The following is a 7,254-nucleotide window of genomic DNA, read 5'->3' on the forward strand; positions in this document are numbered from 1 at the left end:
CTCTTTAACCGTACTGCCTCCATTTTGGCCTCTCTGATGCTTTCACCTTTCCTACTGAGATGGGCAGAGGACCCTGTGATTATGATAATAATCCCAAAGAGTGAGCACTTGTAACTTGAGCTCTTATCTGTCTGACTGGGAAGAGAAAATTGCTAGAGCAGAGACATTTCATGAGATTTCTTGAACAGATAAATGATACCCCAACAGAAATAGACATGGACATTAAGAAGTGGCGTCTTGAGAACACCAACTCCAGTCATTCTGGAATCTTCTTCATCATATTTCACAGAGGGCATGCGCTTGCTTTGGAAAGGAGGAGGCAGTAATGTTTCCTACTGCGAGTATGACATTTCTTACTTCTTGCATTTTGAAAAGAGTCATATTCACAGCAGAAAACTAGTTTTTAATGAGCTTATGAATGTGTTCCTACCCCAGACCACGAAGACAATTTCCAGCTGACTAGAATTTAAGGATGAAATGTGCGTGGCAGCGCCATCTCCTTCCCTCTCATTTGTCAGATCAATGCCCCCATCCCAATTCAGGTCAAGGCATCCGGCAGAAGAGAGGGCTGCAGAGTGACAGTGAGATGCTCTATTTCACACACTTGCCCTCTGGAAAGGACTGGCAGAGGCAGTCACTTAAATTAAATACAGGTCATCAAACAAGATATACAGTCTATTTCTAAAACAGACAAGCCCAGCATCCCGAATCCCTGTGGCCTTTTACTGAGGCGCACTGTGCTTCTTTTTCATGCTCCTCTGTCAATTCATGTTAAAGTTTGCTTTGCTTAAAAGTGATATTTCATGTATTCTCTGACCCTCTTGCTCAAAGCAAAGAAATTGCTTTGGTTTATTTATGACCCGCTAACCTTAAGCAAAGCTGAACTTCTTAATGCTTCCAAAGCCCCGGGAGGAGAAATAAAAGCTAAAGTAAATTTGGCAATGGTGCAAGTCAGTTTTAACCTGTCCAGAAGACCTTCCAAAAATTATGAAGGGAGAATGGTTGCCTACGTGCACACAAATGACATATTTCTGGTGGCTCTTGATTCAGGAAAAACTGCAAGGAAGCAGATGGTTAACACCAATTTAGAATCCTGGAATCTTAACATTTTCTAAAAATAGTCAAATAAGACTCGACACCTGACAGAAAATGTAAAATTTCAATACTGTCCAACATTAATATTCCAGCCAATTATCAAATTTGGAAAATAACAGTGCAGACAAGGTTAGCTAGTAAAATAGTGATTGGAACCAGCATTGTAGAAAGCCGAGGAAAGGTAAGCTAAATCAGCAAGTAGACATCTTTCCCCTGTAGAATACCGTCCTGAAGTTATTCTCTTACTGTGAGGCAGGTGCAGCAAGAGCAGAGGTGCTTTTCCTCATGGAGAGTGAGTTTAAGTTATTGAGAGGTTTTTCTCATCAAAAACTATAGCCATGAGAAAAGTACATGTTTCATTGGATAAATAGGAGTTAAAATATGTCAGTGATGTGATGTTTAATCTAATTTCTTACTAAACACCAATCACTTTCAATCTCCTAAGAACTTCATGATAGTATTCTCCGTAATTTTATTCTAAGAATTTGAGAAATTTGGACTTATATTTTCTACAGAGAATTTTAGAAGGTTCTGGAAACCCCTCACATTGCGGTGCTTTGCTATTAATTGTGATTCGGATGGAAATTGCTTGATCGTAGTTCCAATTTTGTATATTGAGATAAGGCAATGATCATGGCTTAGAGTCTCAGCTCAGCAGCCTTGAAAAAATGATATCAAAAGCAATGACAGGTATGTATAGAAGCAATGGGATGCTGGCCTGAATATGATAGTGCAGTGGTCAAGCAAGGGAACATGAGCAACATGCATTCTGGTGAAACTGATAACACAGATGGTCCCAGGAAGACTTGCTTTCCTTCCACAAGAGACAGCCCTCTGCAGGAAAGCTATCTCAAAGGAAGCCACACAGGACTATTCAGATTCATCAGTTTTATGTCTTGTAACTATCTGAAGTCTGAATGCATGCCATCAGCAGATCGTTACCTTATCTACCTCAAAATACCAGCCAGAGACACTTGTCCTGTAATCTCTTCGTGTACAAGATAATAAATGATTACAGGTTTAGCATACAATATTCTAAGTAAATAAAATGAATATGTATAAAAATTTGGACTGAATGGTTCACCAATATTTTATTAATAGTTACACACACACACACACACACACACACACACACACACACACACACACACATATATATATATATATATATATATATATATATATATATATATATATACTTATTAAAGCCACTTAAGAGTCTACATAAGTATAATGTAGTAACTTTCTACCCTAGTTTTGAGGAGTACAAAGGGATTTTTGTTTAAGTTGATATTTGAAATCAGTTTTGAAGACATGCTCAATAGAGTTCATACTAACTTGTAAATGCACTTCATTTCAAGAACACCTAGGAAATGGATAGAAGTTACTGCCAGATCCACTCAATCAAAACAAATAACAATATTAGGATATAATAACCAAAGTGAGAGGAGTTGAATTTCAGGCAGTAGGCATAGGTTGTATTAATTTTCATTGTAGTTTAAAGTCTTGTGTCATAAGCAAAGAAAGATGTGCTAAATTGGTTTGATTCCTTGATTGTTTTAAAAATAAGTATGTTTAAAAGAAATTATACTAATTAAAATGCCTATTGTAAAATAAATGCTTATTCCATGCACATTGTAAACATAGAAGTTCAAAATTGTTAGCAATGTAACTTGAGAAAACCTAAGTGGTTTCTGCTTGATTCTGCATGACCTACATGCGTCCTTGCAGTTCTTATTATATACATACCAATATTTAAATTATGAGATACTTAGATACTATTTGTTTTGCTTTTTGATAGTTCCAATTTTGTTGAATGATAAATTCTCCCTGTCTTTAACAGCCTGTAACTAAGCTCCCCCCAAAAGGACTTTTCTTCCCTTTTGAAAAAAAAAAATCCGATTCTTTTCTTTGACACAGCACAAAGTGGAGGTTTGCCAAGCTCTGGGCTGGAGGAATCCTGCTTCTTTTCTTCTGTACTCTTTTGAAATGGTTTAAAATGTGTGACAGGTTTGGTTAAAGGATTGGGCTTTCCTCTGCCTCCCTCCTGCTCCAGACTCCCACAGATACTGTTTAAATCAGCACATCTCTGCCTCACAGGTTGCTTCAGTGAACATTCAACGCTGTCGGTGAGTTTGGAATTCAAATAAAAACCATCGACCGTTGATTGTACCCTATAGCTAACCATCATCTACTCCATGGCCCTCTGCGTTTGCTGAAGACAGAACCGCAAAGCAGGACCCGACAGGATTCTCCCCGCCTCTTCAGAGACTATGTTTACAAAGGTCACAATCAACATTCATTGCTGTCGGTGGGTTGAACTGTGTAGAAAAGCTCACTGAACAATGAATGCAACTGTGGCCCCGCTTTTTGCTGTCGCAATCAACAGACGTTCCCTCCCTAATAGAGGTCCTGGGGGTATTAACGCCGTTTCTCGGTTTAACTTCTGCTGTCTGAACTTTCAGGTTTGTTTATTCAATTCATATCAAGTCCTATTTCTGTGAGGAAGTCACTAATTTATATAAGAATACTGCTTTTCTATACTCCTGGGGGTTACAAATGGGGCATTTCTTAAAAATGCTAAAGTGTTGGATGCCCAGAATCAACTGTGTAGCCCTGGGTTGGCACGGCTTCCTGCTCTGCTGTGCTGGTGGGAGGAAGAACCAAAGAAATATCTTACTTCCTGCCCCGTTATCCGTCACATTGTTACACAGAAAATAACCATCCCCTCATCTTTCATTAGATTTCTTGGTCAAAATGGGCTTGAAGCAAGAGGGAATTCTTTTGCTCTGCATAAAGAATCGCTGAAATGGCTCTACTCTCTATGGAATTGGTAGGCAGAGGGATAGTACCTCAATAGCCAAGTACTTTGTTATCCAGGGGCTCATTATAATCATGCAATAGATTTGTTTCCCCAGAGAGACCTCAGATTTAAGATTATAGTTCATCATCTTTATTTACCCTCTACTTTCTTCTGAAATGGTAGACTTGATTCCAGGGACTGTCTTCAAGCAAGTGTGTGTGTGTGTGTGTGTGTGTGTGTGTGTGTGTGTGTGTGTGTGTGTTTCCTAACTAGTTTGGCTCTATAATTTCAAAAAGAACATCTGTCATTAAGGTTCATCACCTCCAATAGTAAGTACAGTGGTTGGAGTTAATATTTATAACAGGATGTTCAGCATACAGTGTGTACATGGTACCTAGTACATGGTACCTAATAGATTTTAATTCGTTGGGAAAAAATCTATCAAACATATTGTCCTTTCTCTCTCTTGATCAGTTTATTATGATATACATTCAACTCCCACTACAGAAATCCATTCCTGGGACCTTGCTCTAGTGTTCAGAATATTCATTCCCACAGTATTTTACGTAGTTAGTTCACAAGTGCCTGCCTTGCTTGGGGCATCTCTATCTATCATAACTCCTTTCTCCCACCGTCTGTTTCGTTCCATTTAACGTATGACAAGGCTCTAATCTCAACAAAAAACAAGAAGTTCAAAAAAAAGTTTCTATTCCTGCTTCATTCACTGAACAGCCCCCTTCTTTTTTCTATCTTAAAAAGCTATGAGTTTGGAAACGTCACTTAATTAGTAACCTGCAGAAGAGTCTCTATTTGTGTGTTCTCTCATTACTTCTCTTCAGCCCACAATTTGACATCTTGAAACATTGCTCTCTCCCAATTGTGCAGATTTTTTTTTAATGGAAGCTGGTCTTGGTGAAACCAAATCACCAGTATTATTCCACCCCTGGTAGCAAACTTCCTACTCTTCTTCCATAAAATCATTCCCTTTAAGTTCCATATTTAAGTGGATCCTGCGGCACTGGCCTCTATTTCATTGATTATAAATTCATCCAGGTATATATTTGTTGATAAACTTTTCTAAGCCTGGATAGTATTTCATTTCATATGTGTATTTGTGTGTGTATGTGTGTGTGTGTGTATTCGTATATATGCTAAGGTAATGGAGATATGTAGATATATAGGTATATGTGTGTGTATACATATATGTGTATATATATATGTGTGTGTGTGTGTGTGTATACCTATGAAAACATCCATAATGTCAGAATATTTTCTCTACTCATTCATTGATTGAAGGACACTTTGTTACCAAAGCTTGGCTATTATCAATAATGTTGAAATGAAGAGAGTACAAATACCTCTTTGATATACATATCTCAGTACACACACACACACACACACACACACACAGAGGATGTAGGGATGTGAGGACATATAATTTAGGGATACTATTTTCATTTTTTGGAAGACATGTCATCCGGTTTTCCCAAATAGTTGCACTAATTTACATCTAGCGTTCACAGTGGTTTCCTGTGTCTTTATTCCTTTCCATTACCCTCTTAGCTCTTGTCACTTGCTACCATGTATTTGATAATGTCCATTCTAACAGGGGGTAGGCATAAAATGATTATGATTTCAATGTGCATTTACCTGATGGGGTGACAAAATTTTTCCACATATTTGCACTTTAAATTTTTAGTACATTATTTATTATTATTTATGTTTCTTTAAAACAGTCTGAGTGTTTGATGTGAATGATATAAAAGTCAATTTGTAAAAAAAAATTCTTAAGATTGTACTGTTCATGTATATAGGCTTGAATTCAAAGCATAATAAAATATTAAATTTTAATTACTCATTTGAGTTTGACTTTTTATGAGCTACACGAACTATTATCACATGAATTCACTATGTAATGGTGAGTTTTTAGAAATTTATGAATTACAAGTCTTACTGATTCTTGATGGGAAGATAAGTACAAAATTCATATCCCAGGTTGTACTTCTAAAGACGGCGATTTTTGAGGCAGCATCTCCATGTGTGGACCATATAGGTCTGGTGGCTTACTCTGTTCTCAGCTTCCAGAGTCCTAGCATCACAGCTTTTTATGACATCATGCTTATGATGTAATTATAAGTAATAGTAGGCAGTCATTGTCCAAGTTGTAATGCCAAGATATGATAAGGAATATATACAGGAAAACAAAATGTTCTCAAAATTCAAAGGCATTCTTAGGCTGTTTAGTTATATTTCATAACTCTTTCTTCTTCTTTGGGTAGTTCAAAAAAGAGATCATCTCATTTTCATGTGTTGTTTTCTCTCAAGTACAGTTATTGACAAATTCACTTAGTTAAAATCTCTATTGTTGGGTAGATGTTTTCTGAGAAGTTTTCTCATGGGGCTGGGGAGATGGCTCAGTGATTAAGAACACTGCTATTCTTTCAACAGGACTTGCCTGGAACCCATATCAGGTAGCTCCTAGCAGCCTACAAGTCAAATTCTGGGCAATTGGAGTCCCTTTCTGACCTCCATAAGAACCTGTATATATGTGGCATAGCTCCATAAATACACATACACATGTGCATGTACATACATATACACACACAAAAAGTGTGCTTCTTTTTATATTGCTGTGTTTTGTTTCAAGCCACAATATCTGCCTCTTTGCTGTCCTGAACACTAAAAACTTTGGTTGAAAAAGAAAGAAGGAAAGAAAGAAAGAAAGAAAGAAAGAAAGAAAGAAAGAAAGAAAGAAAGGAAGGAAGGAAGGAAGGGAGAGAGAGAGAGAGAGAGAGAGAGAGAGAGAGAGAGAGAGAGAGAGAGAGAGAGAAAGAAAGAAGAAAGAAAGATAGAAAAATAGAAAGAAAGAAAGAAAGAAAGAAAGAAAGAAAGAAAGAAAAGAAAGAAAGAAAGAAAGAAAGAAAGAAAGAAAGAAAGAAAGAAAGAAAGAAAGGAAAGAAAGAAAGAAAGAAAGAAAGAAAGAAAGAAAGAAAGAAAGAAAGAAAGAAAGAAAGAAAGAAAGGGAAAAGTTACACTTAGGAGCTAAAGGGAACTGCAACCCTATAGGTGGAACAACATTATGAACTAACCAGTACCCCGGAGCTCTTGTCTCTAACTGCATATGTATCAAAAGATGGCCTAGTCGGCCATCACTGCAAAGAGAGGCCCATTGGACTTGCAAACTTTATATGCCCCAGTACAGGGAAATGCCAGGGCCAAAAAGGGGGAGTGGGTGAGTAGGGGTTTGGGGGGGTGGGTATGGGGGACTTTTGGGATAGCATTGAAAATGTAAATGAGGAAAATACCTAATAAAAAATAAATTTAAAAAAAAAGATTTGATGAACTTACAAAAATAA

General features: G+C 37.2%; 2 non-coding genes across 2 annotated transcripts; both read left to right on the forward strand.

The window, feature by feature from the left end:
- The first annotated feature begins 3,194 nt into the window (after positions 1 to 3,194).
- Positions 3,195 to 3,281, forward strand: Mir181a-1 (microRNA 181a-1). Its single transcript, NR_029795.1, has one exon. It is a non-coding gene; the product is annotated as a microRNA 181a-1 (primary transcript).
- Positions 3,282 to 3,378: 97 nt separating this feature from the next.
- Positions 3,379 to 3,458, forward strand: Mir181b-1 (microRNA 181b-1). Its single transcript, NR_029820.1, has one exon. It is a non-coding gene; the product is annotated as a microRNA 181b-1 (primary transcript).
- Positions 3,459 to 7,254: the final 3,796 nt, after the last annotated feature.

The sequence above is a fragment of the Mus musculus genome, chromosome 1 (genome assembly GCF_000001635.26).
Source record: "Mus musculus strain C57BL/6J chromosome 1, GRCm38.p6 C57BL/6J".
In the NCBI taxonomy this organism is placed as follows: Eukaryota; Metazoa; Chordata; class Mammalia; order Rodentia; family Muridae; genus Mus; species Mus musculus.